The sequence below is a fragment of the Oncorhynchus masou genome, chromosome 25, assembly GCF_036934945.1.
Source record: "Oncorhynchus masou masou isolate Uvic2021 chromosome 25, UVic_Omas_1.1, whole genome shotgun sequence".
Lineage (NCBI taxonomy): Eukaryota > Metazoa > Chordata > Actinopteri > Salmoniformes > Salmonidae > Oncorhynchus > Oncorhynchus masou.
In genome coordinates this window covers 34,414,853-34,440,431 of record NC_088236.1, presented here as the reverse complement: position 1 = coordinate 34,440,431, position 25,579 = coordinate 34,414,853, and the positions used below count along the sequence as shown (strand labels likewise).

The 25,579-nt window shown below is 43.5% G+C and overlaps 1 protein-coding gene across 1 annotated transcript in view; it reads left to right on the top strand.

Annotated features, from left to right (window-relative positions):
• The window catches only part of LOC135514175 (RIMS-binding protein 2-like), a 127,865-nt gene that overhangs the window by 59,010 nt on the left and 43,276 nt on the right, over positions 1-25,579 (top strand).

The window sequence follows — 25,579 nt, the reverse complement described above, 5'->3', positions numbered from 1 at the left end:
TCTGAGGGGGGGGGAAGATCTCCTCTGCGTAATATGCGGATTCTGAGGGGGGAAGATCTCCTCTGCGTAATATGGGGATTCTGAGGGGGAAGACCTCTTCTGCGTAATATGGGGATTCTGAGGGGGGAAGATCTCCTCTGCGTAATATGGGGATTCTGAGGGGGAAGACCTCCTCTGCGTAATATGGGGATTCTGAGGGGGGAAGATCTCCTCTGCGTAATATGGGGATTCTGAGGGGGGGATACCTCCTCTGCGTAATATGGGGATTCTGAGGGGGAAGATCTCCTCTGCGTAATATGGGGATTCTGAGGGGGGGGGGAAGATCTCCTCTGCGTAATATGGGGATTCTGAGGGGGAAGACCTCCTCTGCGTAATATGGGGATTCTGAGGGGGAAGATCTCCTCTGCGTAATATGGGGATTCTGAGGGGGAAGATCTCCTCTGCGTAATATGGGGATTCTGAGGGGGGAAGATCTCCTCTGCGTAATATGGGGATTCTGGGGGGGAAGACCTCCTCTGCGTAATATGGGGATTCTGAGGGGGGGGATACCTCCTCTGCGTAATATGGGGATTCTGAGGGGGGGGAGATCTCCTCTGCGTAATATGGGGATTCTGAGGGGGGAAGACCTCCTCTGCGTAATATGGGGATTCTGAGGGGGAAGATCTCCTCTGCGTAATATGGGGATTCTGAGGGGGGGGAAGATCTCCTCTGCGTAATATGGGGATTCTGAGGGGGGAAGATCTCCTCTGCGTAATATGGGGATTCTGAGGGGGGAAGACCTCCTCTGCGTAATATGGGGATTCTGAGGGGGGGAAGATCTCCTATGCGTAATATGGGGATTCTGAGGGGGAAGACCTCCTCTGCGTAATATGGGGATTCTGAGGGGGAAGACCTCCTCTGCGTAATATGGGGATTCTGAGGGGGAAGACCTCCTCTGCGTAATATGGGGATTCTGAGGGGGGAGATCTCCTCTGCATAATATGGGGATTCTGAGGGGGGAAGACCTCCTCTGCGTAATATGGGGATTCTGAGGGGGGGGAGATCTGCGTAATATGGGGATTCTGAGGGGGGGGAGATCTCCTCTGCGTAATATGGGGATTCTGAGGGGGAAGATCTCCTCTGCGTAATATGGGGATTCTGAGGGGGAAGACCTCCTCTGCGTAATATGGGGATTCTGAGGGGGAAGACCTCCTCTGCGTAATATGGGGATTCTGAGGGGGAAGACCTCCTCTGCGGGGGAGGGGGAAGACCTCCTCTGCGTAATATGGGGATTCTGAGGGGGGGGAGATCTCCTCTGCGTAATATGGGGATTCTGGGGGGGGAAGACCTCCTCTGCGTAATATGGGGGGGAGGGGGAAGACCTCCTCTGCGTAATATGGGGATTCTGAGGGGGAAGACCTCCTCTGCGTAATATGGGGATTCTGAGGGGGGAAGACCTCCTCTGCGTGATATGGGGATTCTGAGGGGGAAGATCTCCTCTGCGTAATATGGGGATTCTGAGGGGGGGGGAGATCTCCTCTCACGTAATATGGGGATTCTGAGGGGGGGAGATCTCCTCTGCGTAATATGGGGATTCTGAGGGGGAGATCTCCTCTGCGTAATATGGGGATTCTGAGGGGGGGAGATCTCCTCTACGTAATATGGGGATTCTGAGGGGGGAGATCTCCTCTGCGTAATATGGGGATTCTGAGGGGGAGACCTCCTCTGCGTAATATGGGAATTCTGAGGGGGGGAGACCTCCTCTGCGTAATATGGGAATTCTGAGGGGGGAAGACCTCCTCTGCGTAATATGGGGATTCTGAGGGGGGGAAGACCTCCTCTGCGTAATATGGGGATTCTGAGGGGGAGATCTCCTCTACGTAATATGGGGATTCTGAGGGGGGGGAAGACCTCCTCTGGGGTAATATGGGGATTCTGAGGGGGGAAGACCTCCTCTGCGTAATATGGGGATTCTGAGGGGGGAGATCTCCTCTGCGTAATATGGGGATTCTGAGGGGGGGGGGATATATATTGTGCAAAGGATCACATCTGTTTCTGTCAGTACAAGTTATTTTTTCAGTTTGAACCAAATGTGATATTTACCAATTTTGTAGTTCAGATTTGTACCAAATGATCAGTCCTCCAGAGTCTCTGCCTCTATTGACAGAGCTGTGTTTCTGTGATGGTACAATGACCTTTCTGTAGCCTGTGGGACAGTGAGTGACAATGTCAGCCTTACACCATGTCTCCTGCAGAATGATGACGTCAACATTTTTAAGATTTTTGTTGAACTCCAGTGCTAAACTCTTCAGTCCAAAGGTTGATGAGTTTCGGCCCTGAATGTTCCACACGCTAACTGATAGTGGTTTCATGTTCCAAAAGAAAGAATAGCAGTCAGAAATACAGTAACTACTAACTAACAAGTTGTTAAGAGTGTGATAAACAGGATAACAGCTAACATTCTTTCTGTTGTATATATAAATATTCCTATTCATTGAACAAGTACATTCTAGTACAATTGTCCGTGTGTGTCCGTGTGTGTGTGTGTTTAGTGCAGATGTATTGGAGGAGCTGTTTCATCTCACTTAATCCTACAGGGTTCTCCTGTCCTCTGACAACCTCTGCGTAGTTGCGCTGGTCCTGCTGTTGGGCCCTGTGGAGTGGAGGAGGACTAGTTCTGGGCCGTGGGGCTTCCTCTCTGGTCTGGTAGGGGTGGTGGTCTGGTGCGGGGTAGTAGGCTGGGCCCGGTCCGGTCTGGCTAAGCCGATGGAAGTGGTGATGCTCTGGTGGTGGGCGGGGCCTGTGGGGTGCGCTGGGTCTGGTGGGGGGTTGAGGGGGCCTGGGGCTCCTTGTTGGTGCAGTGGTCTGGTAGGGGTCTCTGGGTGGTCCTCTGTCCAGTGCGGCATGGGGTGTTTGTCTACCAAGTGCCACATCCTTTAGAGACTTGGCAAACATCCCTACTGTCTGCTTCCTCAGGTGGGAGTGGTCGTGCAGATGCTCTGGGGTGATTGCTGGGTGGTGAGCAACGTGCACGTTCGGGAGTAGGCCACACCCTCTGGTGATGTCATAGTTGACTTTCTGAATGGTACGGGGATGAAAGTCTTTCTTTGCGGCACAGCAGAGTGGAGATGGTGATGTGGGAGTTGGGGAACCGCTCAGAGGCCCTCTCTGTGTAACGGCTTTCGTCTGGTGTAAGAGAAGCGGACCAAAATGCAGCGTGGTATTTTTGATACATGTTTAATGACGACGAAAAAACGAACAATACAAAAACAACAAACGGAACGTGAAAACCTATACAGCCTATCTGGTGACAACAAACACAGAGACAGGAACAATCACCCACGAAATACTCAAAGAATATGGCTGCCTAAATATGGTTCCCAATCAGAGACAACGATAAACACCTGCCTCTGATTGAGAACCACTCCAGACAGCCATAGACTATGCTAGATACCCCCACTAAGCCACACACACAACACCTAACAACACCCCAAGACAAAACACACCAAATGAATAAAGACAAACACAATATACTACGACCAGGGCGTGACACTCTGCTACTCTGTTGACCAGGCTGCCTACTCTCTCCTGCTCCTCTCGCACGTTGTTGGTGCCGGTGTGAATAATAATGTGGCCTGGTGTGCCAAAGTCAGGCTGGGACAGGATGTGGAGTGCATCCTGTGTTTTTGGGCACCATATTTTGTACACCTTGTGTTGGGGGAAGAGTTTATCTTCTTGGATAAATTTCCCATTTGAGTCAATGAGGATGGGGGGGGCTGCAGCTTCTCTCTGGGAGTGTCTACAGTCTGTTCTCTGTGCTGTAGCACTCTCTTGATGACAGACAACTCCTTTCCCATCTCCTCCTTTACCTGCACCAGCTCCCACCTCATGGTGGCCTTTATCTCCTCAAGCGCTGTGGTAAGGCTCTCTCTCAGCTCCTGCACAGAGTTCTTCAGCTGGGTCCTGCACTGGTTGAACTGGTCCTGTAGAAGCTCTGTGTCTGGGCTGGTGGTGGTGTAGCTGAGGGCTGCTCCTTCAGCTCAGTAACCCATACCTCTAACAGAGCCAGCCTGTCTCTCAGCAGGCTGATGGTAGTGTAGATGAGGGGCTGCTCCTTCAGCTCAGTAACCCATACCTCTAACAGAGCCAGCCTGTCTCTCAGCAGGCTGATGGTAGTGTAGATGAGGGGCTGCTCCTTCAGCTCAGTAAACCCATACTGTCTCTCAGCAGGCAGAGCCAGCCTGTCTCTCAGCAGGCTGATGGTGCAAGCGCCATGTGACTGAGCCACACAGGCGTGTAGTGTAGATGAGGGGCTGCTCCTTCAGCTCAGTAACCCATACCTCTAACAGAGCCAGTCTCCTTGCAGACTGGCAGCTCTGGCTGCTCCATATATATATACAGTGTTGCAACAATGTACAAATGGTTAAAGTACACAAGGGAAAATAAATAAGCATAAATATGGGTTGTATTTACAATGGTGTTTGTTCTTCACTGGTTGTCCTTTTCTTGTGGCATCTTGTCACAAATCTTGCTGCTGTGATGGAACACTGTGGAATTTCACCCAGTAGATATGGGAGTTTATCAAAATTGAATTTGTTTTCGAATTCTATGTGGATTTGTCTATTCTGAGGGAAATATGTCTCTCTAATATGGTCATACATTGTGCAGGAGGTTAGGAAGTGCAGCTCAGTTTCCACCTCATTTTGTGGGCAGTGAGCACATAGCCTGTCTTCTCGTGAGAGCTATGTCTGCCTACGGCGGCCTTTCTCAATAGCAAGACTATGCTCACTGAGTCTGTACATAGTCAAAGCTTTCCTTAAGTTTGGGTCAGTCACAGTGGTCAGGTATTCTGCCACGGTGTACTCTCTGTGCAGGGCCAAATAGCATTCTAGTTTGCTCTGTTTTTTTGTTAATTCTTTCCAATGTGTCAAGTAGTTATCTTTTTGTTTTCTCATGATTTGGTTGGGTCTAATTGTGCTGCTGTCCTGGGGCTCTGTGGAGTGTGTTGTGTTTGTGAACAGAGCCCCAGGACCAGCTTGCTTAGGGGACTCTTCTCCAAGTTCATCTCTCTGTAGGTGATGGCTTTGTTATGGAAGGTTTGGGAATCGCTTCCTTTTAGGTGGTTGTAGAATTTAACGTCTCTTTTCTGGATTTTGATAATTAGTGGGTATCGGCCTAATTCTGCACTGCATGCATTATTTGGTGTTCTAGGTTGTACACGGAGGATATATTCACTCTCTGTCAATCTTTTCCTCCTGTGTCGATCGTCAGTTGTACAATTTGATTACCTATACATTTTTTGCTAATTTAATCGTGTCAATCTCGCTCTTAACAACCAAAAAGGTATAACAAGTCAGGAGCCGCTCTTCTGCACGACTTCTCTCTCTCTCTAACTCTCCTGCTCTCCTTCTCTCTCTCTCTCCTTCTCTCCTTCTCTCTAGCTCTCCTTCTCTCTCTCTCTCTAACTCTCCTACTCTCCTTCTCTCTCTCTCTAACTCTCCTCTCTCCTTCTCTCTCTCTCTCCTTCTCTCTTTCTCTCTAACTCTCCTGCTCTCCTTCTCTCTCTCTATCCTTCTCTCTCTCTCTCTCTCTAACTCTCCTGCTCTCCTTCTCTCTCTCTCTCCTTCTCTCTCTCTCTCTAACTCTCCTGCTCTCCTTCTCTCTCTAACTCTCCTGCTCTCCTTCTCTCTCTAACTCTCCTGCTCTCCTTCTCTCTCTAACTCTCTTTCTCACTCTCTCTCTAACTCTCTTTCTCACTCTCTCTCTAACTCTCTTTCTCACTCTCTCTCTAACTCTCTTTCTCACTCTCTCTCTAACTCTCTTTCTCACTCTCTCTCTAACTCTCTTTTCTCTCTCTCTCTAACTCTCTTTCTCTCTCTCTCTCTCTTCTCTCTCTCTCTCTCTCTTTCTCTCTCTCTTTCTCTCTCTCTTTCTCTCTTTCTCTCTTTCTCTCTTTCTCTCTCTCTCTCTAAATCTCCTCTCTCTCCTGCTCTCCTGCTCTCCTTCTCTCTCTCTAACTCTCTCTAACTCTCTCCTGCGCGCTCTCTCTCTCTCTCTCTCCTCCTCTCTTGCTCTCTCTCCCGCTCTCTCCCCCGCTCTCTCTCAAACCGCTCTCCTCTCAAACCGCTCTCCTCTCTCTCCTGCTCTCTCCCGCTCTCTCTCTCGCTCTCCTCTCTCTCCCGCTCTTTCTCTCCCGCTCTCTCTCGCTCTCCTGTCCTCTCTTGCTCTCTCTCCCGCTCTCCTCTCTTGCTCTCACTCTCTCCTCTTATTGGCATGGGAAACATATGTTTACATTGCCAAAGCAAGTCAAAAAGATAATAAACAAAAGTTAAATGAACAATTGAAATTAACAGTAAACATTACACTCACAAAAGTTTCAAAAGAATAGAGACATTTCAAATGTCATATTATGGTTATGTAAGTTCAGAACAAGTTCTCATTTACAATTGCGACCTGGCCAAGATAAAGCAAAGCAGTTCGACACATACAACACAGAGTTACACATGTAGTAAAACAACAATACAGTCAATAATACAGTATAAACAAGTCTATATACGATGTGAGCAAATGAGGTGGGATAAGGGAGGTAAAGGCAAAAAAAGGCCATGGTGGCAAAGTAAATACAATATAGCAAGTAAAACACTAAATAAACAATAAATTAATTAATTAAATACAGTAGGGAAAGAGGTAGTTGTTTGGGCTAAATTATAGGTGGGCTATGTACAGGTGCAGTAATCTGTGAGCTGCTCTGACAGTTGGTGCTTAAAGCTAGTGAGGGAGATAAGTGTTTCCAGTTTCAGAGATTTTTGTAGTTCGTTCCAGTCATTGGCAGCAGAGAACTGGAAGGAGAGGCGGCCAAAGAAATAATTGGTTTTGGGGGTGACTTGAGAGATATACCTGCTGGAGCGTGTGCTACAGGTGGTAGATGCTATGGTGACCAGCGAGCTGAGATGAGGGGGGACTTTACCTAGCAGGGTCTTGTTGATGACATGGAGCCAGTGGGTTTGGCGACGAGTATGAAGCGAGGGCCAGCCAACGAGAGCATACAGGTCGCAATGGTGTGTAGTATATGGGGCTTTGGTGACAAAACGGATTGCACTGTGATAGACTGCATCCAATTTGTTGAGTAGGGTATTGGAGGCTATTTTGTAAATGACATCGCCAAAGTCGAGGATTGGTAGGATGGTCAGTTTTACAAGGGTATGTTTGGCAGCATGAGTGAAGGATGCTTTGTTGCGAAATAGGAAGCCAATTCTAGATTTAACTTTGGATTGGAGATGTTTGATATGGGTCTGGAAGGAGAGTTTACAGTCTAACCAGACACCTAAGTATTTATAGTTGTCCACGTATTCTAAGTCAGAGCCGTCCAGAGTAGTGATGTTGGACAGGCGGGCAGGTGCAGGTAGCGATCGGTTGAAGAGCATGCATTTAGTTTTACTTGTATTTAAGAGCAATTGGAGGCAACGGAAGGAGAGTTGTATGGCATTGAAGCTTGCCTGGAGGGTTGTTAACACAGTGTCCAAAGAAGGGCCAGAAGTATACAGAATGGTGTCGTCTGCGTAGAGGTGGATCAGAGACTCACCAGAAACACAAGCGACCTCATTGATGTATACAGAGAAGAGAGTCGGTCCAAGAATTGAACCCTGTGGCACCCAAATTGTTAACGTACAAATGTGAAAATAAATCAACATAAATATGGCTTCTATTTACAATGGTGTTTGTTATTTTACTGGTTGCCCTTTTCCTGTGGCAACAGATCACAAATCTTGCTGCTGTGGTGGCACACTGTGGTATTTCATGTCATTTATAGTCCAGTTCCTTCTGCATATTTCACATGTAATTACATAGTAGGTTTTTGTGCTTTTGAATAAGCTGTGAAATGGAGATGTAGTGCATGGACATTTTGTTTTGATTTAGCTATGGCTCATTGCGTTGTATTGCAGTGTTGTATTGTTTTACATTGCTTGAGTCTAACACACAATATCTTAGATTTAAAGGAAGCCTTGATGAGCTGTCAGTACATCCCCGCACCCAGTCTGTCTTATCACTGCATGAGAAAAGGGGAGCAGTGAGTCATAGCACAGCTAACTGGATGAGTGCGGTGGTGGGGTTTCCCCATCAGAACCACAGGGGGGCCTGGATGGTCTACAGTAGGTAATCACTCCATAAGTACTGAGCTGAGTCTCCTTTCAGCCCTAATATCCGACACAGAAGAATTGAAAAGAACAGTGCCAGCTCTGAAGGGACTTTTATGTGGAGGGCCGCATGTGTTATGAGTATTGGATATTCTGTTTTCACTCTGCTATGGGATTGTATTTGAGTAGGGATGTTGCGGTGACCGTATTACTGCCACACCGGCGGTTACTGTCACGGATCCCCCCCGGTACTGCTGCTCATTCTGTTCACCAGTTCCGGAGGTCTACGTCACCGGCTTTCTAGTCTTCACTGAACGGGATTCATTATCATCAACCCCGGTCTTGTCTGATTATACACACCTGGTTCCCATTTCCCCTGATTATTATGTTATATATGTGCCCTCTGTTCCCTCTGTCGGTTATTGTTCCCATGTCCGTTGGTACCTATGCGTTGGTGCAGCTGTTATGCGGCGTGCTTTATATAAGGTATATTACAGTTATCGTCCCATGTCGTTCAACAAGGTTTTCCCTCGCTCTTTTGTTTGTGTATAACCCAGTGTTTTTGTATATGTGTTTGTTTTGGGTATATTAAAACCCCCTATTGTTTATTCATGCACCTGTCTCCAAAATCCTTTATACCAGCGTGAGTCATGCAGGCAGTGAAATTCCATGTGACCGTTTAGTCGCGGTAAGGTCTCCAAGGTCTGATGCTGCTGATGGTCATTAGTAACCTACCAAACTGCCTGGTACTCAGCACTCTGTTGTCCCTCTAATCACTCTGACATCAATGCAAATGTTTTTGAAAATCTAATCAAACAGTTCATGATGGCCCATGAGCTCATGTTGCACAACATTTCTATAGGCTATGCTATTGTGAGACAACAGTGATGGCCTCTACTAAAAAGTGGATCCCATCAGCTTTCTACAGGCTAGGCCGACTATATTTATTAACTTCACTAATAATCACATTGCTTGTCTTTACAACAGGAGTACAGCCTACCTGGCTGGCAGGAAAATAAACCACGGGAAAAGCGTACTCCATTCGCTATTTAGATGCATAGATCACATGTGAGAAAGACCCGGTAAAGTGATGGAGCACGCAGCACTCAGGGAGAAGGGCACAAAGGCCACTGGCCGCAAAAGGCATGGATTTTTTTAGGTGCAGTACGTGAAATTCCAGGTATTATCAAGTACTTGTCAATTTGTGAGTGAGGGACTGATGTAGTATGTACAGCCTACGTTAAAAAAAACTAAGCAGAGCTCATGCCTTTCAAGCGTCTTTTTTCAAATCATCTGTCAGCGTCAGTGGTGTATAGGTGAGGACTGAGTCAAGCGCAGGAAACAGAACTGAGTGAAAAATAATGTACTTTACTCTGGAAAAAGAAACAGTACAATAAATCCACGTAGGGACAACAAACCCTAACACACAAGACTAACACAAAGCAGGAACAATCACACACAAAACATAATGAGAACCAGAGGGTTAAATAGGGAAATAATAATAACAGGTGTGTACAATCAAGACATAACAAATGGAAAAAGAAATGTGGATCGGTGGCAGCTAGAAAGCCGGTGACGACGACCGCCAAACGCCGCCGGAACAAGGAGAGGCACCAACTTCGGGCGGAAGTCGTGACATCATCATTTAGAGTCGCATCACGCAGCCTTACAATGTGTTAAAAATCCAAACGTATAGCTCAACGTTTGTGGAACAACTAAAGATAGATTAATAACTCTAAATGAAGCAAATAGGAGTACCTATTTCTTTGTTAACCGCTCAACACAGAATAGCCCCACGTGGGCACTCCCTCAAATCGCTGGGGGAAAATATCCTTTCTATTTTATTCAGCTTTGTTCAGTTGTATTCTTCATACTATAAATTAATGCTACGGAATTCTATGCAAATATTGTCTGCTAAATGAACTAGTGTAGCCCACAGCTATTTGGCATAGCCAGGTCAGGACCTAACATAAGGACAAGAGTATGGTATTCTGTTCTTCTGAAATAGACCACATTTTCTTCACGTCATGCTTCTTTAGACCTGTCTAAAATAAATAATAGATTTATTGTGATGGTGTAGGCTATTTTACAAGGATTTATTAGACCTTTTAAATGTAGATGTTCCAAAGGTCAGAATGACTGGCTTGTAGGTGATGTGTGGAAGCCAGGAGATGCTAAATGTGTTTGTGAATTAACTGTCAATTACCCGTGAGACCGACAGTTATTTGCTTGACAATCACCAGCTGACGACAAATGTGTGACCTCCACATCCCTAGTGCTGAGGCTTTGTTACCAAGAGAACGCTCACAGTAAGACTTGCAGTATTTCAGCTGTTGTCACGTGCAACTGAGTGGATGTCTGACTACAGCGCATGTCTCATCGTATCAATTTAAACATCATTCCTTAGCCCAGAACCAAATGTTGCATGCGCAAGCTACTCAATTTGATAACATTTGTTTACATTTATGCTAATTCTGTCGCAAGAGACTAGTTTAAGCATGACATTTGTTCTGACATTGTATTTGCTATTCATATTATAGAGCAATTGTTATAATTTTGTCATTGTCAGATGTATTATTCATTCCAAAATGTTTAGATCGTAATCCTAGAATAATGTAGATAGACTGATTCAAGCAACACTTCGCGTGCATTGTTTTCTTGTGGAAGTCTGCAGTGCTGCAAGGGTAAGGTTTCATCAGTAAGCTAAATGGCGCTGCCTTTGCAGCTGGACCATTAGAATTCACAATTCGTTGCCCCAAGGGCCTGCTCCTCCTCTCTTTAGAGGGGCTGACTTTGTGTGTGGTGCTCTGCCCCAAATAATCACTCCATTAAGGCTGTGTGCTTTCTGTACTCCTCTCATGTTCCATCCCCACAGCACAGCAGCACACCACTCCACTGCGCTGCTCCCCTGTCCTGTTCTGTCCTGTCTGTCCCCATTGTCAACCTCCTGAGTCCCCAGGAATTACCCAGAGGAGAAACTGTCCCCAAATAACTTTGAGTGGCAGGCAGGCTAGCCTCTACAGAGACCGCAGCGCTGCTCTTATCTCCATATAGACTGAGCTCAGAGAGAAACAGAAGCACAGCCAGGCAGACACGGAGACAGGACCAGAGGCAAGTAGTGAGAAACACTGTGTCCATGTGAGAGGAGTGAGGATAGGGGGAAGGCATTAGTGTCCGTCTGTTTGGTCTATACTGGCTGACCTCTCTGTGTTTCTCTCCAGGTGAATGTAAATGCTGAGCCAGGGTCATGTCAGTGCACTAGCCAGACCACGCCAGCCTCGCTTTTCTTTGTTTTTTTGTGTCGGTTTGATAAGGTATGTCTCTGTTTCGTATTTTTTTTTTCTATTTTGGGAAGGTGCCATATGAAAGACTGCATAAACATTATTTTAGTAAAGATTGCATAAACACATTTCAGTAAAAACGAAACACTTGATGTTAGAGTGTGTAGTGAGTGGCAGGACCATCTGGCACCTCATCCTGCCCAGTAGTACCCAGAGACAAAGTGTGTATTTTGCTGCTGCCCTGATCACTGATGTGGAATAAAGCATGGTGCAGCTCATGAGGACAGTCACCGTGGTGACGGCGTTAGCCATACTACAATAGTCTTCTCAATACTCTTCTCTTCACACATAGTACAGTAGGCTGTTAAAAACAACATTATCTAAGAGGCAGCTTGTCTTATCAACTACTGGATAACTGAGAAGTAAAAACACAAGACTGCATTTAGTTCAACAGAGATAAACAATAATATTGTCATTTGCTCAGTAAAGGGTCATTCCATATGATTTCAATCATTTTCTGACCGCACTCCTTTTTGATTTGAACGAAACCTTCCATACATGTTTGGCCATGGTAGAAGTGGTCAGAATGTTTTTGGACCTAAATGCTAAAACATTCAGGAGATTGAGGTACAGTACTCAAAGTTGACACATGTTGCATACCCCACCCCACAATGAGACATCCATGTCTTTATCATAGATATTATTTGAAAGCTTTAATGTCAATTATCTAAAAATATCAACTCAGATTTTTTTAAATCTTCATAGAATTTTTTCATGTTCATATATGTTGTATCTTAGACCCTGTTTTATGTCTTCTGAGGTGTTTGTGTTGTGTGTGCCATTGGTTGAGACATACTCGTGGATTTCAACTTTAAATGCGATCACAAAGATGGTTGGAGGTCCACACATTAGAGAATGTTGACATAAGTGGGAATATCCATTGTTTTATTAAATGGTCAGTTATCCATAGGAAACCTATTGCAATAATAGATATATAGATAATAGAATTGACATTCCCATTCAATTTTAATATCCGTGAACACTATCATTTTAAGTAATTGTATGTTCGTTTCGATTCAATTTATATTTCAGTGGTGTTCCAGCATAATTGCAGTGGTCTGAAGGGATAGGTTGATTCTATGAATTATATTTCTATGATTAAAATGACACCCACCCTGTATTTAAGAGTTTACTATGTCTCAATCAATGACGGGCCCAACACAAACACCTCAGATGATGTAAAAAAAAAAGTCAAAACTACAACATTTGTGAAAATTAGAAAAATATGAGATTAAGTGTTTTAAGATCATTGATGTTGAAGGTCAAATAAAGTTATGTAATTTTCAAGAAATCATTGAATAGTTTGACAACAATGTTTGTAAGCGTTGAAATGATATCAAACTCAACTGTTGATCTTTTTCAGTAATGAAGACATGGATATCTCATGGTAGGGTGGGGTATGCAACATGTGTCAACTTTGATCACCTCTATCTTTAGTCCCAAAGTCAATTTCTGACCACTTCTACATTGGGCAAACGTGTGGAAGGTTTTCGATCAAATCAAAAGGGATACATTCCAGTGGTGATTTTAGCATGTAAATCTCAGTGGGGCAAAAAAAAAATATATATTGGGGAAGCATGTCAGCAAAGCCACTACACAACACAATACTAAACAATACATTAATTGCACTAAAGCAGTGAAAAACGGTGCCCACAAACTGTTAGGGCCTACATAAAGCTGTCCCAATAGCAGAGTCCCAACAGCAGTCCCAACACCTTACTACTCCTACACCTGGCTATCAGCGGAGCCTTGTCTGGCAGCGAAACAGTTCATTCAGCCTCATAAACAAATGTGGTTTCTACTTACAATTGAGATGTACAAATTATGGCATAAGGGGATGACGAGCGGATAAGAGGCAATCTGTAATTTTGATTAAGCTAGGACGAATGTAGTCAATATAACTATTTGTTCAGCACTTTTGAAATGTACAGCGACAGAATTCAGAACATGGGCCGTTCTTAGTGTTCTCCCTGCACACCAAGTCAGAACCATAGGATATATAAAGGGGGCATATGAGCAGACAATGAACGCTTTTACAATATTCAATAGGCTACATGTGCACCAAGTCAGAACAGTGGGCAAAATTTAAGAGAGGAAAATAGACCAAATTATTAGGGTGAGGCACATGGGCTACTAATAGCTTACTACACAACATACACTTAGTATTTCTTAGCTACAGGAAACATATCTCTCTGGCATATTACATAATTTAGGCAGCAGCATACAATATATTTTTAGACTCACCTTGATATGCTGTGCTCACTTGAACAGGAAGGTTGCGCGGCGGTCCTTCGTGGGCAAATTTTGTCATCAAAGTCTGGCATTCTCTGGATTTACCACAGGTGGACTCCAATTAAGTTTTAGAAACATCTCAAGGATGAAACAGGATGCACCTGAGCTCAACTTTGAGTCTCATACCAAAGGGTCTGAATACTTATGTAAATAAGTCATTTGTTTTATATTTTTAATACATTTGCTAAAATTCCCCCAAAATGTTTTTTTTTGTCGTTAGGGGGTATTGTGTGTAAATTGGTGAAGGAAAATATATATTTATAAAATCTATTTATATATTTATAAAATCAATTTTAGAATAATTCTGTAACATAACAAAATGTGGAAAAAGTCAAGGGGTCAGAATACTTTCCGAATGCACTGTAATTGTTTCGACACATATTCTGTATGTACATACAACCATTGCAATCACATTTCAAGACAGTCACAGATGCTTTCTTGCAATGCCTCATTCTTGCCTTGTTTTATTCATATATTGGAATTGCACCATATCAGTTTCAGTTTCTCCCAGCTGATGCATGAAGCTTTCTACATAAGGGAGGTGCTGAAGAGTAAACAGTCATCTGAATGAGAACACAGGAGGAGAACACTGTGTCCCTCTTAAAAAGGTCAGCGGTGCCTGCTTGGCTGCTTGGAGGAGATTGGGAGAGAATCCATTCCTCAGCCCTGGTCTAATTAGCCACCCAGCAGTGTCCAGCCCCAGACCCATACCAAGCCCCCGCACCAGCCCAGCTGGACTCAGGAACCTGTCTCTCTCTGTCTGGTCAAACATGACCGGCTGGCTGGCTCCTCTCTGATAGTCTTTTAACAGGAGAGCAGATTCAGGTATTCTGCACATGTACCTAATTACCCACTGGCCACAGTCCAAATACATTATTCACAAGGCTTCCCTGGATCCATCCTGAATAATTCATAGAATACATTTCAACGACCTCCCCATTGGCAAAGCATCAAATACCTTATTTATTTTTCATCAGACTTTTGTGTTGCAGAGTAGGAGTTTTCACATTTTCTTGCCCAGGGACCCCTGCCCAGGAAAAGCAGTGACCCATGGACACCCATCACACAGTGCATTTGGTATGTATTTAGACCCCTTGACTTTTTCCACATTTTGTTACGTAACAGCCTTATTCTAAAATAGATTTAACAAAAAAAATTCCCATCAATTTACACACAATAGCCCATAATTAAAAACTTCCCCACAGCATGATGCTGCCACCACCATGCTTCACTGTAGGGATGGTATTGGCCTGGTGTTGAGCAGTGCCTGGTGTCCTCCAGACGTAACTCTTGGCATTCAGGCCAAAGAATTCAATCTTGGTTTCATACATTCTCATGGTCTGAGAATCCTTTAGTTGCCTTTTGGCAAACTCCAAGTGGGCTGTTGTGCCTTTTACTTAGGAGTGGCTTCAATCTGGCCACTCAACCGTAAAGGCTTGATTGGTGGAGTGCTGCAGAGATAGTTGTCCTTCTGGAAGGTTCTTCCATCTCCACAGAGGAACTCTGGAGCTCTGTCAGAGTGACCGGCAGGTTCTTGGTCACCTCCTTGGTCACCTCCTTGACCAAGGCCCTTCTCCCCAGATTGCTCAGTTTGACCAGGTGGCCAGCTCTAGGAAGAGTCTTAGTGTTTCCAAACTTCTTCAATTTTAAGAATGGAGGCCACTGGGTTCTTGGGGACCTTCAATTCTGCAGACATTTTTTGGTACCCTTCCGCAGATCTGTGCTTCAACACAATCCTGTCTCGGAGCTCTCCGGACAATTCCTTCAACCTCATGATGTGGTTTTTGCTCTGACATACACTTTCAACCGTGGGACCTTATATAGACCGGTGCGTGACTTTCTATATCATGTCCAATCAATTGAATGTACCACAGGTGGACTCCATTCAAGTTGTAGAAACATCTCATGGAGGATCAATGGAAACAGTTTGCACCTGAGCTCAATTTCGAGTCTAATGCCAAATGGTCTGAATACTTACAGTGCCTTGCGAATGTATTCGGCCCCCTTGAACTTTGCGACCTTTTGCCACATTTCAGGCTTCAAACATAAAGATATAAAACTGTATTTTTTTGTGAAGAATCAACAACAAGTGGGACACAATCATGAAGTGGAATGACATTTATTGGATATTTCAAACTTTTTTAACAAATCAAAAACTGAAAAATTGGGCGTGCAAAGTTATTCAGCCCCCTTAAGTTAATACTTTGTAGCGCCACCTTTTGCTGCGATTACAGCTGTAAGTCGCTTGGGGTATGTCTCTATCAGTTTTGCACATCGAGAGACTGAAATTTTTTCCCATTCCTCCTTGCAAAACAGCTCGAGCTCAGTGAGGTTGGATGGCAAGCATTTGTGAACAGCAGTTTTCATTTCTTCCCACAGATTCTCGATTGGATTCAGGTCTGGACTTTGACTTGGCCATTCTAACACCTGGATATGTTTATTTTTGAACCATTCCATTGTAGATTTTGCTTTATGTTTTGGATCATTGTCATGTTGGAAGACAAATCTCTGTCCCAGCCTCAGGTCTTTTGCAGACTCCATCAGGTTTTCTTCCAGAATGGTCCTGTATTTGGCTCCATCCATCTTCCCATCAATGTTAACCATCTTCCCTGTCCCTGCTGAAGAAAAGCAGGCCCAAACCATGATGCTACCACCACCATGTTTGACAGTGGGTTTGGTGTGTTCAGGGTGATGAGATGTGTTGCTTTTACGCCAAACATAACGTTTTGCATTGTTGCCAAAAAGTTCAATTTTGGTTTCAACCAGGTGGCTTGTGGCAAACTTTAAACGACACTTTTTATGAATATCTTTAAGAAATGGCTTTCTTCTTGCCACTCTTCCATAAAGGCCAGATTTGTGCAATATACGACTGATTGTTGTCCTATGGACAGAGTCTCCCACCTCAGCTGTAGATCTCTGCAGTTCATCCAGAGTGAGCATGGGCCTCTTGGCTGCATCTCTGATCAGTCTTCTCCTTGTATGAGCTGAAAGTTTAGAGGGACGGCCAGGTCTTGGTAGATTTGCAGTGGTCTGATACTCCTTCCATTTCAATATTATCGCTTGCACAGTGCTCCTTGGGATGTTTAAAGCTTGGGAAATCTTTTTGTATCCAAATCCGGCTTTAAACTTCTTCACAACAGTATCTCGGACCTGCCTGGTGTGTTCCTTGTTCTTCATGATGCTCTCTGCGCTTTTAACGGACCTCTGAGACTATCACAGTGCAGGTGCATTTATACGGAGACTTGATTACACACAGGTGGATTGTATTTATCATCATTAGTCATTTAGGTCAACATTGGATCATTCAGAGATCCTCACTGAACTTCTGGAGAGAGTTTGCTGCACTGAAAGTAAAGGGGCTGAATAATTTTGCACGCCCAATTTTTCAGTTTTTGATTTGTTAAAAAAGTTTGAAATATCCAATAAATGTCGTTCCACTTCATGATTGTGTCCCACTTGTTGTTGATTCTTCACAAAAAAATACAGTTTTATATCTTTATGTTTGAAGCCTGCAAATGTGGCAAAAGGTCGCAAAGTTCAAGGGGGCCAAATACTTTCGCAAGGCACTGTATGTTAAAATGTGTGTATTTTTCTAAAAACCTGTTTTCGCTTTTTCATTATGGGGTATTGTGTGTAGATTGATGAGGAAGTTATTTTCTTTATTGCATTTTAGAATAAGGCTGTAAGGTAACAAAATGTGGATAAAGGCTCTGAATACTTTCCGAATGCACTGAAGGTGCAGTGAAATGTGTTGTTTTACAGGGTCAGACATAGTATTTTTTAAATTTAACCTTTAACTAGACAAGTCAGTTAAGAACAAATTCTTATTTACAATGACTGTGTCTTAGCAATTTCCTGTTTTACCAAATGAGGAGAGAGCATTCCACACACCAGTCACCAGTTATACTTAAACTTCACCTTTAATAATAACTAAGCTTTTGCAATAGCATTTGACTTTCAACATTTCAGTATCTCTAATGAAAAGTTGAGTGGTCAACCATAATGGCAACTGAGATCTTTTATAGCAAAGATCCACCCCCTAGTTGACATGACAAACCACAGATAATAGGAACTGTTCACAAGGAAAGACTTTTACTTGAGAGAGGAGTATCCCATAGCCAGATAGCATTCGCTATAAATTATTGTTCAGTTTGGTCTCTAAGATGAGGTTCTAATCTCGTTCCTGGTACTTAATAGTACAAAAACACCAACTCATCCAATGGCATATATCAATTGTCAATTCTAGATACTCCCATCTCAAGAACAACCCACTCCTGGACAAGCTCACTGAGGGGAGTGAGCCTCTAGGTCATATACTATCTCAAGATAAGTGTAACATCAGAGGGGACATACAATGGTTCCAGACACTGCCATACTCCTCCCCCCAATGGGAAAAGGAGGGAGTGACTGGAGTACAGACATTGTGGAGACACTTAATTGGTTCCCCATTAATCACGCCATCCCTTCACATGGTTTAGGAATAGGTAAAGACACATTCCCATAAGAAGACAGATGGTTTAACAGATACATTCACATATGAAGACAAGCCTGACCTCTCCCCTCTGGGCCCCAAGTGACTGAGCCCTAGCTGAGAAGGGAAAAGTGCAACTGCCAACCCTATATTCCAAAGGGAAACATTATAATGACAAGTATCTCACATAAGCATATTATGCAAATAAAACATCTTATCTATGTTACCCAACTAATTCTGATTCCGCTGCCACAACGTCCTACCCCGGGCCAATTGTGCTCCGCACTATGGGACTTCCAATCACGGCTAGTTGTGATACAGCCTGGAATCGAACCAGGGTCTGTAGTGATGCCTCTTGCACTGAGATGCAGTGCCTTAGACCGCTGCACCACTCAGGTAGTATTCCAACACCCCTGGAGCAAATTAGGTTGAAGAGCCTTGCTCAAGGGCACATCATCTTTTTTCACCTTGTCGCCTCGGGTATTCAAACCAGCGACCTTTAGGTTACTGGCACAATGCTCTAAATTATTGGCTACCTTCCACCCAGACTTGGGTTATTGGGGCCAGCAGATGATGATGATGATGGGAGGGGAGGAATGCATTTATCTGAGTAAAATTGTTTGGATATCAATGTATGCATCGATTTGAGTAGTTTCTATGTTGTAGAAACATCTCAAGGAAGATCAATGGAAACAGGATGCACCGGAGCTCAATTTTGAGTCTCATAGCAAAGGGTCTGAATACTTATGTAAATAAGGAATGGGTTTTGTTTTTAATGCATTTGCAAACATTTCCAAAAACCGGTTTTCACTATGTCATTATGGGGTACTCTGTGTAGATTGATGAGAAAAACAAAGATTTAATCCATTTTTGAATAAGCCTGTAATGTAACAAAATGTGGAAGAAGTGAAGGGGTCTGAATACTTTCCAAATGCACTGTATGTTAGCAAAAAAACATAACATAAAAATATTAGATTTGGTAGACAGTTTCATTATTTTGACAGTTCATTGGAAGAGGAAACTCTAACATAGTCCATTAGCTAGAAAGGTAAAGGTATGGAGAGGCAGAGAGAGACACATCTGCATGTGAGCTCTCACATTTTTCAATGTTTTTTTTTACTAAAGGATATATTTGGAGTTAGATAAATTTGGATTTTTCGTCAGGGACATATGCAGAATGCTACCTTCCACAGCATGGCCTTCGCTCCGATTAAGAACTCCAAACCTATAACCTAATTTTGGCCAAAATTAACCAGATAGATTACTGCTACCAAGGTTTCCTGCCTTTTAGGCAGAGTTGCAAAGAAAAAGCCATATCTCAGACTGGCCAATAAAAATAAAATATGAAGATGGCAAAAGAGCACAGACGTTGGACAGAAGAACTCTTTCTAGATTCCCAGCATCCCAGAGTCACCTCTTAACTGTTGACGTTGAGACTGGTGATTTGTGGGTACTATTTAATGAAGCTGCCAGTTGAGGACTTGTGAGGCGTCTGTTTCTCAAACTACACACTCTAATGTACTTGTCCTCTTGCTCAGTTGTGCACCGGTGTCCCGCCCTGACCATAGAGAGCTGTTTATTATCTATGTTGGTTGGAGCATGATAGTGACTAGGGTGGGTCATCTAGGTGATTAGTGATTTATGTTGGCCTGGTATGGTTCCCAATCAGAGATAGCTGTTTATCGTTGTCTCTGATTGGGGATCATATTTAGGCAGCCACTTCCCCATTGTGCTTTGTGGGATCTTGACTATGGATTGCCTGTTAGCACTATTATTTAGCTTCACGTTTCGTTTGGTATTTTGTTGTTTTTTGTTCGGTGTTCATTTAATCAAGGAAAATGTACGCCTACCACGCTGCACCTTGGTCCACTCATTCTAACGATCGTGACAACCGGATCCTCCCACTCCTCTTTCTATTCTGGTTAGAGCCAGTTTGCAGGGAGTAGTACACAGGGGTGTATGAGATCTAAAGTTTCTTGACAATTTCTCGCATGGAATAGCATTCATTTCTCAGAACAAGAATAGACTGAGTTTCAGAAGAAAGTTATTTGTTTCAGGCCATTTTGAGCCTGTAATTGAACCCACAAATGCTCCAGATACTCAACTAGTCTAAAGAAGGCCAGTTTTATTGCTTTAATCAGAACAAAAGTTTTCAGCTGTGCTAACCTATACAGTGGGGCAAAAAAGTATTTAGTCAGCCACCAATTGTGCAAGTTCTCCCACTTAAAAATATGAGAGAGGCCTGTAATTTTCATCATAGGTACACTTCAACTATGACAGACAAAATGAGGGAAAGAAATCCAGAAAATCACATTGTAGGATTTTTAAGGAATTTATTTGCAAATTATGGTGGAAAATAAGTATTTGGTCAATAACAAAAGTTTCTCAATACTTTGTTATATACCCTTTGTTGGCAATGACAGAGGTCAAACGTTTTCTGTACGTCTTCACAAGGTTTTCACACACTGTTGCTGGTATTTTGGCCCATTCCTCCATGCAGATTTCCTCTAGAGCAATGATGTTTTGGGGCTGCTGCTGGGCAACAGACTTTCAACTCCCTCCAAAGATTTTCTATGGGGTTGAGATCTGGAGACTGGCTAGGCCACTCCAGGACCTTGAAATGCTTCTTACGAGGCCACTCCTTCGTTGCCCAGGCGGTGTGTTTGGGATCATTGTCATGCTGAAAGACCCAGCCATGTTTCATCTTCAATGCCCTTGCTGATGGAAGGAGGTTTTCACTCAATCTCACGATACATGGCCCCATTCATTCTTTCCTTTACACGGATCAGTCGTCCTGGTCCCTTTGCAGAATAACAGCCCCAAAGCATGATGTTTCCACCCCCATGCTTCACAGTAGGTATGGTGTTCTATGAACTCAGCATTCTTTGTCCTCCAAACACGACGAGTTGAGTTTTTACCAAAAAGTTCTATTTTGGTTTCATCTGACCGTATGACATTCTCCCAATCTTCTTCTGGATCATCCAAATTCTCTCTAGCAAACTTCAGACGGGCCTGGACATGTACTGGCTGAAGCAGGAGGACACGTCTGGCATTGCAGGATTTGAGTCCCTGGCGGCGTAGTGTGTTACTGATGGTAGGCTTTGTTACTTTGGTCCCAGCTCTCTGCAGGTCATTCACTAGGTCCCCCCGTGTGGTTCTGGGATTTTTGCTCACCGTTCTTGTGATCATTTTGACCCCACGGGGGGGGTCTTGCGTGGAGCCCCAGATCGAGGGAGATTATCAGTGGTCTTGTATGTGTTCCATTTCCTAATAATTGCTCCCACAGTTGTTTTCTTCAAACCAAGCTGCTTACCTATTGCAGATTCAGTCTTCTTCTTTTCAACCAAAGCTACACAAGTATTTGTGTGAGAGTATTGATAGCCTATTATAGCATTAAACCTAGCATTCAGCAGGCAACATTTTCACAAAAACAAGAAAAGCATTCAAATAAAATTATTTACCTTTGAAGAACTTCGGATGTTTTCAATGACGAGACTCTTAGTTAGATAGCAAATGTTCATTTTTTCCAAAAATATTATTTGTGTAGACGAAATAGCTCCGTTTTGTTCATCACGTTTGGCTAAGAAAAAGACCGGAAAATGCAGTCACTTACAACGCCAAACTTTTTTCCAAATTAGCTCCATAATATCGACAGAAACATGGCAAACGTTGTTTAGAATCAATCCTCAAGGTGTTTTTCACATATCTATTCGATAATCTATCAGTGGTGTCAGTTGGCTTCTCATCAGAAGCAAACGGAAAAATACTGCAGCTGGAGATTACGCAATAATTGCGACGGAGGACACCAAGCGACCACCTGGTAGATGTCGTCTCTTATGGTCAATCTTCCAATGATATGCCTACAAATACGTCACAATGCTGCAGACACCTTGGGGAAAACGTGGAAAACGTAAGCTGACTCCTAGCTCCTTCACAGCCATATAAGGAGTCATTGGCATGAGGCGATTTCAAAAAATGCGTCACTTCCTGATTTGGATTTTTATCTGTTTTTTTCTGTAACATCAGTTCTGTGGCACTCACAGACAATATCCTTGCAGTTTTGGAAACGTCAGAGTGTTTTCTTTCCAAAGCTGTCAATTATATGCATAGTCAAGCATATTTTCGTGACAAAATATCTTGTTTAAAACGGGAACGTTTTTCATCCAAAAATTAAAATAGCGCTCCCTATATCCAAGAAGTTAAAGAAGAAGTTACAGGTCTGTGAGAGCCAGAAATCTTGCTTGTTTGTAGGTGACCAAATAATTATTTTCCACCATCATTTGCAAACAAATTCATTAAAAATCCTACAATGTGATTTTCTGGAATTTTCTTCTCATTTTGTCTGTCATAGTTGAAGTGTACCTATGATGAAAATGACAGGCCTCTCATCTTTTTAAGTGGGAGAACTTGCACAATTGGTGGCTGACTAAATACTTTTTTGCCCCACTGTAGTTGAAGTCAGAAGTTTACATACACTTAGGTTGGAGTCATTAAAACTAGTTTTTCAACCACTCCACAAATTTCTTGTTAACAAACTATAGTTTTGGCAAGTCGGTTAGGACATCTGCATCTACAATTTCCAAATGCCTGAAGGTACCACGTTCATCTGTACAAACAATAGTATGCAAGTATAAACACCATGAGACCACGCAGCTGTCATACCACTCAGGAAGGAGACCACAGTAAAACGAGTCCTATATCGACATAACCCGAAGGCCGCTCAGCAAGAAGAAGCCACTGCTCCAAAACTCTAGCAACTGCCCTAATGACGGACACTAATAGCTAATTGAATCCCATTGTGACGCGGGGGTGGATACATTTTGGCAAGTGGACACTATTTGGCATGACATGCCCACCAAGAATTTTCGCTCTCATGACTTTGCTTTCTTCCATATTGAGGGGATAGTTTGAGATTTTGGCAATGAAGCCATTTTGTCTTCTTCCCTAGAGTCGGATGAACAGGAACAGCTAGCATATTGAGCATTGGCTCGTGAAACTACCTCGAACTTCCTTCATATTGGACACAGAGACATAATAATGGTATCCATGGTGTTCATAAAATGTATACTTGTTCACACAAATCCCCAAAAGAATTTGTCCAAAAACATTTTAGAAAATGTGCGGACCCCCTGGCTTAGTGGACCCCAGTTCGAAAATCCCAGTTCTAAAGTAATTACTTGTTGCACAGATATTCCCAGGCCTCATTATCTTCATAATTTATATCTGTCCTTGTAGTTTTATACAGTTATTAGTCAAGCCAAAGATTATGGAAGATTGACAACTGTTCGGCTTTCCCATCTCAAAGGTTGCTTGCAAATGACATCTTAGCGTTGTGAGAGACGACAGGGTATTCTAGCTATTGTCTGGTTTGCACGTTCAGTATGGTATTTTTCAAACAAACTACAAACATTACAAATCGTTCGGTGAAATGAATTGTCAGAGTATGGGGAGTAGCGTCTCACTCTGCCTTTCTCTCTCTGGGTTTGCCAGCCTCAGCTTGGCAGAGATAAAGTTTGTGCATTCAGAGCATATAGTATGTCTTATTGTTATGATGACTCCCCTCAGCAATCTGATGCAGCAGCATCTCTGTTTTGTTTTTTTAGTTGGTCTCTGTTGGTCTCACTTCAAATACATGTACACGTGGACCTGTGTCCTTTTTGAAAACCAACCTACGTCAGCTCTGAGTTGAAGGCATCGATTTACATGAATTGAAATGCCAATGCGATCATGTGCTTATCCATGAGGGATTGCCTGATTGACTCAAGTGAATTGATGCGATTTGAAGCGCCAATGGGTTTTTGACAGGGAATGTAAATTAATGGACGTACTGTACAGCCAGCCCTCTCGCAGAGCTGTGTCTTTTGAGACAGTTTCATATGTCTCTTTGATGTGTGGCCCCTCTGCACTGAGAGAACCATTTCTGCTGTCTGATATGTTATGACATGTTCTAGGTGTGATATCTCTCTGTGAGGCTGTGTGTGGCTGCGTGCGTGCGTGCGTGCCTGTGTGCGTTTGTGCCTCAGTGCTGGTATGTGTGTGTGTCTTCACACTTGTCCTCTATACCAACATGTCTGACCTTCATAAGTAAAACATCTGAAAATACCAGGGCAACACAGTGCACTGTCAGTTAGCCAATAAAAGACAAATTTGTACTTACAGTAAATGTATCATGCATGAGCGGCGAAGGCTTCTTAGATCCTTGCAGAACAACACTGCCGGTGATCTGCCTGCCACCGTAGCAGAGAGAAGCTCTGCAGTTGACACTCCAGATTGCATCTGCTGCACGCCTTGTGGCTGTTGATTGAATGTAATTAAGTTTTCCTCCTCTGCAATGAAGGGATGTTTTTTTTTTGTTCATCTCCCACTGACTGACATGGTGGGAAGAAGGGCGGAGGAGGATGCCATGGGTGCGTTGAGGGGGTCTAAAAATGCAACACCTATTTACATTCAGTGTAAATGGAAGCATTAAGCTGTCGTATACTGTACAGTCCCTTCGGTAAGGATTTTCAGAACCCTTGACTTTCCCACATTTTGTTATGTTGCAGTCTTATTCTAAAAATGGATTACATGGAGAAAACAAATCCTCAACAATCTACACACAGTACCCCATAATGACAAAGCAAAAACAGGCTTTTAGAAATGTTTGCATAAAATAATTAACAGAAATATCTTATTTACATAAGTATTCAGACTCTGCTATGAGACTCGAAATTGAGCTCCGGTGCATCCTGTTTCCATTGATCATCCTTGAGATGTTTCTACAACTTGACTGGAGTCCAACTGTGGTAAATTTACTTGATTGGACATGATTTGTCTATATAAGGTCCCACAGTTGTTAGTGCATGTCAAAGCAAAAAACCAAGCCATGAACTCAAAGGAGTTGTCCGTAGAGCCACTCCTCAGTAAAAGGCACATTGCAGCCCGCTTGTAGTTTGCCAAAAGGTACCCAAAGACCCTCAGACCATGAGGAACAAGATGCTCTCGACTGATGAAACCAAGATTGAACTCTGTCCTGAATGCCAAGCGTCACGTCTGGAAGAAACCTGGCACCATCCCTACGGTGAAGCATGGTGATGGAAGCATGTTGTGGGGATGTTTTTCAGCTGCAGGGTCTGGGAGACTTGTCAGGATCGAGGCAAAGATGAACGGAGCAAAGTACAGAGAGATCCTTGATGAAAATTTTATGCAGAGCGCTCAGGACCTGACTGGGACGCAGGTTCACCTTCCAACAGGACAACGACCCTAAGCACACAGCCAAGACAACGCAGGAGTGGCTTCTTGACATGTCTCTGAATGTCCTTGAGTGGCCCAGCCAGAGCCTGGACTTGAACCCAATCGAACATCTCTGGAGAGACCACCTG